Source organism: Trichosurus vulpecula, chromosome 4, assembly GCF_011100635.1.
Source record: "Trichosurus vulpecula isolate mTriVul1 chromosome 4, mTriVul1.pri, whole genome shotgun sequence".
In the NCBI taxonomy this organism is placed as follows: Eukaryota; Metazoa; Chordata; class Mammalia; order Diprotodontia; family Phalangeridae; genus Trichosurus; species Trichosurus vulpecula.
Genome location: NC_050576.1, coordinates 174,720,471 through 174,732,616, shown reverse-complemented (window position 1 = coordinate 174,732,616; position 12,146 = coordinate 174,720,471). Strand labels below are relative to the sequence as shown.

Below are 12,146 nucleotides of genomic sequence, written 5' to 3'. Positions count from 1 at the left end.
GCGCTTGCTTCGGCAGCACATATACTAAAATTGGAAGGATACGGAGAAGATTAGCATGGCCCCTGCGCAAGGATGACACACAAATTCGTGAAGCGTTCCACATTTTTTGAACTGTTTTGTTTACATTCCTACATGGAAAGATGATGTGTTTGATTCATGAGACCTCAGTATTAGCGTAGCTGAAGGGAATATGCATATGTATGTATACATATATATATATGTGTGTGTGTGTGTGTGTGTGTATGTATATATATGTATATGTGTGTATGTATGTATATATGTATGTGTATATATATATGTATGTATATATATATATAGAGAGAGAGAGAGAGAGAGAGAGAGAGGGCACAGGGTGAGTTGAAGATGAAGGGATGATATCTAAAAGAAATAAAATCAAATTAAGGGATGAGAAAGGAATATATTGAGAGAGGGAGAAAGGGAGAGATAGAATGGGGTAAATTATCTCACATAAAAGTGGCATGAAAAAGCAGTTCTGTAGAAAGAGAAGAGAAGGCAGGTGAGGGGGAATGAGTGAATCTTGCTCTCATCAGATTTGACCTGAGGAGGGAATACCATACACACTCAATTGGGTATCTTACCCCACAGGAAAGAAGAAGAAGGAGGAAGATAAAAAAGGGAGGATGATAGAAGGGAGGGCAGATGGGGGAGGAAGTAATCAAAAACAAACACTTTCGAAAAGGGACAGGGTCAAGGGAGAAAATTGGATAAAGGGGGATAGGTTAGGAAGGAGCAAAATATAGTTAGTCTTTCACAACATGAGTATTGTGCAAGGGTTTTGCATAATGATACACATGTGGCCTATGTTGAATTGCTTGACTTCTTAGGGACGGTGGGTGGGAAGGGAAGAGGGGAGAGAATTTGGAACTCAAAGTTTTAAAAACATGTTCAAAAACAAAAAAAAAAGTTTTTGCATGCAACTAGAAAATAAGATATACAGGCAACGGGGCATAGAAATTTATCTTGCCCTACAAGAAAGGAAGGGAAAAGGGTATGGGAGGGGAGTGGGGTGACAGAAGGGAGGGCTGACTGGGGAACAGGGCAACCAGAACATATGCCATCTTGGAGTGGGGGGAGGGTAGAAATGGGGAGAAAATTTGTAATTCAAACTCTTGTGAAAATCAATGGTGAAAACTAAATATATTAAATAAATTAAATTAAAGAACAGTATCTATTACAGCAGTTAGAAGGGGTATACTTAGACTGAGGGTGTGGTTGACTTTGATGTGATGATAAAAAAACATTAAGAGGTAAAAACAAACAAACAAAAAGATTGTACTGGAAGAAGAGGAAAGGGGGAGGCAGAATGGGGTGAATTATACACAATAAGAGGCATGGAAGACCTATTACAGTAGAGGTAAAGAAGGGAGGGGGTGAGCATTATTTGAACCTTACTCTCAACAGAGTGGGAGCATAGAGGGGATAACATACACTCTCAGTTGGGTAAAGAAATTTGTCTTACCTGATAGGGAAGTATGAGAGGAGGGGGAAAAGTAAAGGGGAAGGCAGATTGAGGGAGGTGATGGTCAGAAACAAAACATTGGTGAGGGGAGACAGAGTAAAAGGAGAGAGAAAGAGAGAGAGAAGTATAAATGGAGAAAATAGGATGGAGGGAAATATACAAATAGTAATCATAACTGTGAATGTGAATGGGATGAACTCTCCCATAAAATGGAAGCAGATAGCAAAGTGGATTAAAAACCAGAATCTTGTAATATGTTGTTTGCAAGAAACACATTTGAAGCAGAGGGGTACATACAGAGTAAAGGTAAAAGGCTGGAACAGAATATATTATGCTTCAGCTTAAATTAAAAAAAAAATCAGGGGTAGCAATCCTGATCTCAGACAAAGCAAAAGCAAAATCAGATCTAATTAAAAGAGACAAGGAAGAAAATTACATCTTGCTAAAAGGTATCAGACAATGAAGTAATATCAATACTAAACATATGCACCATGTGGTATAACATCCAAATTCTTAGAGGAGAAGTTAAGTGAATTACAGGAAGAAAGACAATAAACTATACTAGTGGAGGACCTCAACCTTCCCCTTTCAGAACTAGATAAATCTAACCACAAAATAAATAAGAAAGAAGTTAAGAAGGTGAATAGAATTTTGGAAAAGTTAGATATGATAACTCTGGAGAAAACTAAATGGGAATAGAAAGAAAGATACCTTTTCCTCAGTGGTACATGGCACCTACACAAAAATTGACCATGTGCTAGGGCATAAAAACCTCACAATCCAATGTAGAAGGGCAGAAATATTAAATGCATCCTTTTCAGATCATGTTGAAATAAAAATTGCATATAATAAAGAGCCATGGAAAGATAGATCAAAAATTAATTGGAAGCTAAATAATCTAATCCTGAAGAATGAGTGGATCAAACAACAAATCATAGAAATAATAATTTCACCAAAGAGAATGACAATAATGAGACAATATACCAAAATTTGTAGTACTTAGGGGAAACTTTATATCTCTCAATGCTTTCATGAATAAAAAAGAGAAAAAGTAGATCAATGGATTGAGCAAATTAAAAATCCCCAATTAAACATCAAATTAGAAATCCTGAAAATCAAAGGAGAGATTAATAAAATTGAAATTAAGAAAATTATTGAACCAATAAATAAAACTAAGAGCTGGCTTTATGAAAAAAAATAAAACAGATAACCCTTTGGTTAATTTGATTTATAAAAGGAAAGAAAACCAAATTACTAGTATCAGAAATGAAAAGGGTGAATTCTCCACCAATGAAGAAGAAATTAAAGCAATAATTAGAAGCTATTTTGTCCAACTGTATGCCAATAAATCTGGCAATCTATGTGAAATGGATAAATATTCACAAAATATAAATTGCCCAGATTAGCAGAAGAGGTAATAAAATACTTAAGTAACCTCATTTTAGAAAAAGAAATTGAACTCTCTAAGAAAAAATCTCCAGGCCCAGAAAGATTTACAAGTGAATTCTACCAAACATTTAAAGAACAATTAATTCCAATGCTGAATAAACTATTTGGTGGAAAAAAAAAAAGGTGAAGGAGTCCTACCAAATTCCTTTTATGACACAAATAGGGTGCTGATACCTAAACCAGGAAGAACCAAAACAAAGAAAATTATAAACCAATCTCCCTAACAAATACGGATGCAAAAATTTTAAATAAAATATTCATAAGGAGATTACAGCAACTTTTCATGAGGATAATACATTCTGACCAGGTGAGGATTTATATCAGGAATGTAGGGCTGATTCAATATTAGGAAAACTATTAGCATAATTGACTTACTAGTATCAAAACCAACAGAAATCATATGATTATCTCAACAGATACAGAAAAAGCTTTGACAAAATATAGCACCCATTCCAATTAAAAACAATAGGAGTAAAAGAATAAATGGAGCTTTTCTTAAAATGATAAGTAGTAGCTATCTAAAACCATCAGCAAGTATTATCTGTAATGGGAATAAGCTAGAAGCCTTCCCAAAAAGATCAAGGGTGAAACAAGGATGCCCATTATCATGATTATTATTCAATATTGTACTAGAAATGTTAGCTACACCAATAAGAGAAGAAAAATCAAAGGAATTAGAATAGGCAATGAAGAAACAAAACTATCACTCTTTGCAGATGATATGGTGGTATGCTTAGAGAATCCTAGAGAATCAACTAAAAAACTATGAAATAATGAACAACTTTAATAAAGTTGCAGGATATATGATAAACCCACATAAATCATCAGCATTTATATTACCAACAAAGCTCAGCAGCAAGAGATAGAAAGAGAAATTCCATTTAAAATGACAGTAAGCAATATAAAATATTTGGGAGTCTACTTGCCAAGACACTCAGGAATTATATGAACACAAGTACAAAACACTTTTCTTACAAATAAAGTCAGATCTAAACAACTGGGAAAATGTCAATTGCTCATGGGTAGGCTGAGTTAATATAATAAAAGTGACAATTCTACTTAATTTACTTATTCAGTGCCATGCCAATCAAAGTACCAAAAAATCATTTTATAGAGCTACAAAAAAAAAATAACAAAATTCATCTGGAAAAACAAAAGAATATCAAGAGAATTAATAAAAAAAAAAAGAAGGTGGCCTAGCCATACCAGATCTAAAACTTTATTATAAAGCAGCAATCATCAAAACTATTTGATACTGCCTAACAAATAGAGTGGTGGATCAGTGGAATAGATTAGGTACAAAAGACACAATAGTAAATAACTATAACAATCTCCTGTTTGATAAATCTAAAGACTACAGCTTCTGAAATAAGAACTCAATATTTGACAAAAACTGCTGGGAAAACAGAAAAATAGTATGGCACAAACTAGGCATAGGCCCACATCTCACATCATATACCAAGATAAAGTCAAAATGGATACCTGATTTAGACATAAAGGGTGATACAGTAAGCAAATTAGGAAAGCAAGAAATAGTTTACCTGTCAGATCTATAGAGAAAGAAAGAATTTATGACCACAAAGAGATAGAGGACATTATGAAATGCAAAAAGGATAATTTTTATTACATTAAATTAAAAGGTTTTTGCACAAACGAAGCCATTGTAACCAAGATTAGAAAGAGAGCAGAAAGCTGGGACAAAATCTTTATAGCAAATGTCTTTGATAAAGGCCTCATTTCTCAAATATATAGAGAACTGAATTAAATTTATAAGAATACAAGTCATTCCCCAATTGATATATGGCCAAAGGATATGAATAGGCAATTTTCAGATTTCTTCATCTTTAAATCTAATAAAATATCATTACTAGCTATCTATTATCATTAAAGCTATCTATAGTCATATGAAAATTTCTCTAAATCACTGTTAATTAGGGAAATGCAAATTAAAACAATTCTGAGGTACCACCTCACACCTATTAGATTGGCTAATATGACAGAAAAGGAGAATGATAAATGTTGGAGAAGATGTGGGAAAATTGGGGTACTAATGCACTGTTGGTAGAGTTGTGAACTGATCCAACTAATCCAACCAATCTAATCCAAGTTCCATTTGGAACTATGCCCAAAGGGCAATCAAACTGTGCATACCCTTTGATCCAACAATACCGCTACTGGGTCTGTATCCCAAAGAGATCATAAAAAAGGGAAAAGGACCCATATGTACAAAAACATTTGTAGCAGCTCTTTTTGTGATGGCAAAGGGTTGGAAATTGAGGAGATGTCCATAAGTAATGTAATACTATTGTGCTGTAAAAAATAATAAACAAGAGGATTTCAGAAAAAACCTGGAAAGACTTACATGAACTGATGCTGAGTGAAGTGAGCAGGACCAGGAGAACATTGTACACAATAGAAACATTGTGTGATAATAAACTATGATTGACTTAGCTCATCTCAGCAATACAATGATCGGCAAGACAATTCCAAAGGATTCATGACGGCAAATGCTATCCACATCCAAAGAAAGAACTATGCAGTCTGAATGCAGCAGATTAAAGTATACTATTTTCACTTTTTTTGTTATTTTTTTTGGTGGCTTTTCCCTTCTGTTCTCTTTCTTCTTTCACAACATGACAATGTGGAAATGTTTACATGATTGCCCCTGTATAACCTATATCAGATTGCTTGCCATCTTGGGGAAGGAGGGATGGGCGAGAGGGAGAAAAAATTTGGAACCCAAAATCTTATAAAAAATGAATGTTGAAAACTATCTTAACATATAATTAGAAAAAATAAATACTATTTACAAAAAAAGAACCCAATATTCACTTCAAAATATGATGAGACATCATATATGAAGAATGTGCAAGTCTTGAATGATAGAGATGGAAAGGATCTTTAAGATAGAGGCAGTTAAATGCCATAATGGATAGAGCATTGGGCCTGGAGTCTGGATAGACCTGAACTCAAATCCAATCTGAGAAACTTACTAGCTGGATGACCCTAGGCAAGTCACCTGACCTCTGCCTTCCTCCATTCTCTCAACAGTAAATTGTGGATAATAATAGCACCTCCCTCCCAGGGTTGTTGTGATGGTCAAATGAGGTATCAAATGTTTGTTCCCTTTCTTCCTTTAAGAGATCATCTGAGATCCCAATGGTAAGTGACTTGTCCACGGTCACACAATTAGTTAGCGATAAAGCCAGGAATAGAATCCAGGCCTTCTGATTTACAATTTAATTTTTTTTCCTACTATACCATATTGCCTTCCAGTTGTGTAGAAATCCTGGTGGGAGGAGCGGGGGGTGTGTGGATATAATCATGAGTACAACAAATACTGTAGCTCTTCTCTCTTGTGGTTATCACACATTTTAGAGTGGAGAAATCTGAGTTTTCTTATCAAATTTGTTTAACAAGTATCTTCAGCTTTGCATTTGAGCAACGATAACCACTAACATTGCGAAGGACTGTTCCAAGTACTCCCCTTTTCCCCAGCTGTTTCCTTTTGGTAGGAAACAGTGACTTGCACTTTGAAATTCACCCTGACAAGTATGATAAGGCTTTTCCACTCCAATGATTGTCCATAGTTGACCTGATTTAGGATTGTCACTCCAAGAATATGTTTTGTTTGGGGGTTTTCTCTATGAAAGTTAAGAAAACTGAATTTTTAATAAATATTTCAAATAGATTCTATTTGATCTAAGCAATAGTGTCAGTTTGGAATTAATAAAGAAGAGTGTCTGAATCATTGTTAAGTCACAAGAATGACTTCCATTTCCCCACTGTGTAATGAGACTAAAAATAGATCTAGTTCTTAATGTAACTTTTTTTAAAATAGATTTTTATTGGTATCTTTTATTTTTTTCAGCACTTGTAGTTCCTCTTGCATTCTTCCCCCTCCCAGAGATGCATGCTTTATTAAAAAAAACTTTTAAAAAGAATATGAAAAAATGTTCAGCATAACCAATCAATGCATTGAAAAAATCAAACATTACATGCAATATTTTATACCTATGGACCTGCATCTCTGCAAAAAAGCATAAGGAGGTGGTACCTCCACATACCTCTTCTTTGGGACCAACATTATTCTTTATAATTTCTCTATATTCAGATTTGATTATTTTGTGTTTCTTTACGTTTTTGTTGGTATAGTCAATATTTGCACTGTTTTCTTCCTACCAACATTTATGATGTAATGGACCAGTTTGCAAAACAAACCATTAATGAAATCAGAGAGATTCACTTGGGAAGAACTCTGAGTAGAAGGCCTTTTGTCATCAAACTGTGTTCTGTTAGTTCCAGAACAGCCTTGTATCATCCTATCCTTAGAGAGGAAACAAAAAGAAACACACCCTAACAAAGAGTCCCTCCAATAATGTTTACAGTTTTGTAATAACAGCTGTCAAAACCTAAAGATGGTTTTGTCAAGTTTTTAGAAAGCTGTAAATGCTTTTAGTAAAGTTTTTATAATCTTCCCTTGAGGAAACATCTCATTTTTCACAGAAGAAGGGACATTTTTAAAATTTTCTCTACGAAATGAAATGCCAGTGTTTTAAAAGTAAACACGCAAATCATTATGAAATCCTCTGCTGAAGGTACGGATGGGATGCAGGAAACCAAAGGAAAATTTAACAATGGGAAGATGACATTGTCTTATGTCTTTTGCAAGGTTGAACAGGATTTGAGAGAAGAAATTCTATGGAGCTTAAGTTCAAGCTAACTAGCCTGTACCATTTCAACCTGAAAAACTACATGTAATGACAAGTGATGATTTCATAAATATTAGCTTTTACCATTTGTAGTTCCACAAATGTAAACTGCCAACAATTCTTACTTATAGTAAATAAAAATAAAATAAAGTTTCATGTTATCCATGTTACTGAGTCATTGAGGGGGGAAAATCCTACTTAATTCTAAATTTTGTTATAGATTTGCACAATTTAAGCTGGAACAGAACATGTCTCTGGAAATATTTTCCTTTAGCTCACCATGAACTGGTTTTCTCCATCCCCCAAACTGTACTCTGCCTGTGAGGGCTCTGTAAGAGCTAAATTGGAATATTGGAAGAAAACTTCTCATTTTTATCTGGATGAAAAGATAATCTGTTGCTGAGGACAGTGATAGTGTCAAGAAGGACCCAGGACACCTACCTATTATCCTAGGGACTCCAGGTCCCTAAGAAAGTATAGCCTATCAGAGGAGTGTTATCTTAGCTCTATCAAATTGGCTCTAAGTTCCTTCTGTGCTTTTTTACCATATAAACAAAATTATTGTTTAGTTTTGAGGAGAAAAAAGGTAATTTTGTATGTTCATGCAAAAAAAATTCAGAAAACTTTTATTATGAATCTACTGCATAAAAAGACAAAAAAAATGAACAGTCCTTATTCTCAAGGAGTTTGGAGTGGGGCAAGGGGGGAGGATACAACTTGTAACAAAGTTATTTCAAGAGGGAGAAAGGGTTAATAGCTGGGCCAATCAGGAACAGCAGGGCTGAGGTCATCTGTCTTTATCTGTAAAAAGAAAAAAATTACTCAATGGTCATTTAAATGGAGACAAATGTATTTTCAACACGCTTATCCTATCTCGCCCTGGCAGTGAGTAAGTGCTTAACAAATCTTTGCTGACCAACTTGTCTACGCTATCCCTTTCCAGTGATTCCTTAACAATAGAGAGGTTTTCACTCTAAGACAGTGCATGCACTATATACATTTGTCCATGAACGTGACAAGGCTGTCAAAGTTTCTGTAATGGCATGGCATAGACTGAAATGTTTCTGGTTGCCTAAAATTTGAATGAAAGTGCAGTGAGAATTAATTAGTAGGATCAAAGGTCTAGAGGTGGAATGGACCTCAGAGACTACCTACTTCCCAACTATCTCATTTTACAGATGAGAAACTGAGGCCCAGAGAGGTCAGTAACTTGTTCCAGGTCAAACGACCAGTGAGCATCAGAAATGGGATTTGAAATTGGGCTCTGGATCCAGTGCTCTTCAAATTTAGCACAAAAAAAAATTTATTTAAAATATATAATGCTAGGCCCTGGGGAAGCAAAAAATAGTCCTTGCCCTCAAGGGGCTTACATTCTACTAGTGGGGGGACACTGTGTACACAGATAAATAAATGCAAAAGAGGGGGAAGGACTGGACTGTAATTTCATAGGGAATTTCGGGTAAGGAGTTTCCTCTATCAAAGCAGGAAGAAAAGAGACAAGCATTTATTAAGTGCCTACTATGTGTCAGCCACTGTGCTAAGCCCTTTAAAAATATCTTATTTGGCCCTCACAACAGCCCTGGGAGGTAGGTGCTATTATTATCCCCATTTTACAGTTGAAAAAACAGGCAGACAGCTGTTAAGTGACTTGCCCAAAGTCACAGAGCTGGTACATATCAGAGGCAGAATTTGAACTCCCATCATGAGCCACCCAGCTACTTCAACACAGGTGCTTGCTATACCTTATAATTGTTTAAAAAAAAAAGTTAAATGACTGCCCATGGTCACAGCCATTATGTGAATGATACAGGACTCAAAGCCAGGTCTTCCAGTCTCCAAACCTGGCTGTCTATCCTGTGATTATAAAATATGTACAGAATAAATGCAGACTCCTTTCCAGTGGAGGGGAGTATAATGTTAAGCAGGATGGGACTTTTTTTTTTTTTACTGTTTTCTCTTTCAGAATGCTAAAGTAATCAAGTGCCTTTGATTAAGTCTTACTAGTTGTGAAGCCCTAGGCCCACACCCCTTTGCTGATTAGGTGTGAAGCCTTCTGGTCCTAAGAAGGGTATATAAACTCAAAGGTTAGCATTTTATTTGGGACTCTCACTCACTGGAAGAATGTTGGTGTGGAGACTGGGTAGCTATTAAGGAGCCCCTTGGCTTTCAAAAAAACCCAGATATTGGTGCTTCTCTTTTTGGTAACTATGTATGCGATGTCTTGATCAGACAAAGCCTGTCTGTTGAATTATGTTATTTACTCTGTTTATATAATGCATGTTTGTAATTTCTGTTTGTATTTGCTCTGAAGTTCAGGGTGCTGGCCTTTCCCCCTGAACTAAGTGAATGATATATGTATGTGTGATTAAAGTGAGATTGTTAACCCCTTAAAGTTGCTTTCCTTAGAAAAGCAGATCACAGAACCTGTGTTGGCCACTCTTGTTGCTGGTCTTGTTGGGTCTTACACCACCCACAACAGCTGCTAGCTGCATTGTTGTTACAGAGAGGCATGATAATGAACAGCTGGGGTGGGGGGGAATCAGGAAGTGCTTTTGCTAGAGGCAATTCTTGAAGGGAGATATGGATTCCAAGGGGTGGAGGTAAGAAGGCAGAGCATTCCTCCTTGAAGGACACAAGTGGGAGATGGGATAGCTTGTGTATGGAACAGTAACTAGGCTATCATGCCTGGAAAGTAGAACGACACTCAAGGAAACAATATGTGATCTGAGTAGAGAGGTGGGTTGGAACTGGATTGCAAAGGGCTGTAAATGTCAGACCAAGGACTGTGCCTTTCATCCTAGAAGCTAGAGACAGCCGCTGAATCTTCTTGAGTGGTGGAACGATAGGGCCAGACCCGCGCTTCAGGAATGTGAATTTGGCAGCCACATGGACAGAGCCCAATTAGGAAGCTATTGCTATCATCCAGGCCAGATAAGAGTAGATAATAAAGCCCAAAAGATGAATTGCCACAAAATCCAGAGCATGTGCTTCAAGGCAGCAGAAAGCACCGAAGCTAAGGCTAATTAATCATGTGCCACTGTAGAATTGATTTGGTACAAGGGAACAGTGCCTCACCATGGCGTTCTAAAGGTGCAAAAACTTTCCCTGCTCTAACAAAACCCACTGGAATTATCTAGCTGTTCTTTTTCATTGGGAAGAAATTAATCTTTCATCATTGAAATGGCAGATTGGGAGAAGGAATGGTGAAAAAAAAGTGATGGATAAGAAAGTGAACTGAAGGATAAATACATCACAGTTCATGCATTCCTATGGTAGAATCTTGGAAGAAACAGACTATGAATTCATATTTTTGTGGGCTGGCACTGTTTCCAGTCTTTTTTTCAGTCGTGTCTGACTCTCCGTGACCCCATTTGGGGTTTTCTTGGCCAAGACACTAAAGTGGTTTGCCATTTCCCTCTCTAGCTCAGTTTACAGATGAGGAAACTAAGGCAAACAGGGTTACATGACTTGCCCAGGGTCACACAGCTAGTGTCTGTAAGTAAGCATTTATTAAGTGCCTACTATGTGCCAGCCACTGTGCTAAACCCTTTACAAATATCTCACAACAGCCCTGAGAAGTAGGTGCTATACTTATTCCCATTTTACAGCTGATGAAACCAAGGTGCAAAGAAGTAACACGACTTTCCCAGGTAGTAAGTGTCTGAGGTTGGATTTGAACCCAGATCTTCCTGCCTCTAGGTCCAGGGCTCTGTGCACCACCTACCTAGTTGTCACCTCCACTTGGGCAGTTTCCTCATTTCTATGCATTTAGTCCGATGGCAGCTTTTTCTGTGACAGTCTCTAGATTAGCTACATGGAAGAGAGTCAACAAGCACTTATTAGACACTTACTATGTGCCAGGCACTGTGCTAAGCACTAGGGATACAAAGAAAAGCAAAAACAGCTCCCGACCTCAGGGAGTTCACAATCTAATGGGAGAGTCTAAGAAAGATTTTAAGAGGTGGCACAATATATAGTTTGATCATGTGTTGGACCTGGAATTAAGGACAGGTAGGTTCACATCCCTCCTTTGACACTTACTGGCTGAGCCTCTGTTTCCTCACCTATAAAGTGGGGATAATAAGACCTATAGCACCCTTCTCACAGGGCTGTTGTGAGGGTCAAATGAGGAAACGTGCTAAGTGCACTACAAACTTCAATGTGCCCATTGGGGCAGCTAGGTGGCGCCATAGTGCACCAAGCACACCTGGAGTTAAGAAGACTCCAATGCCTGAGTTCAGATCTGTCCTTAGACACTTACTAGTTGTATGACCCTGGGCAAGTCACTTAACCCTGTTTGCCTCAGTTTCTCCATCTGTAAAATGAGCTGGAGAAGGAAATGGCAAACCACTTCAGTATCTCTGCCAAGAAAACCCTAAAATGGGGTCACGAAGAGTTGGAAATGACTAAAAATGACTGAACAACAGCAAATGTGCCAATGATTATTGTATGTGGACCAGACCAGGGATTTCCCTCGTACAGAAAACTTCCAGTGAGGAAATTCC

At 37.0% G+C, this 12,146-nt stretch overlaps 1 non-coding gene across 1 annotated transcript; it reads left to right on the top strand.

The window, feature by feature from the left end:
• LOC118849247 lies at positions 1-107 on the top strand. The gene has a single exon (XR_005010300.1). It is a non-coding gene; the product is annotated as a U6 spliceosomal RNA (small nuclear RNA).
• The last annotated feature ends 12,039 nt before the right edge of the window (positions 108-12,146 follow it).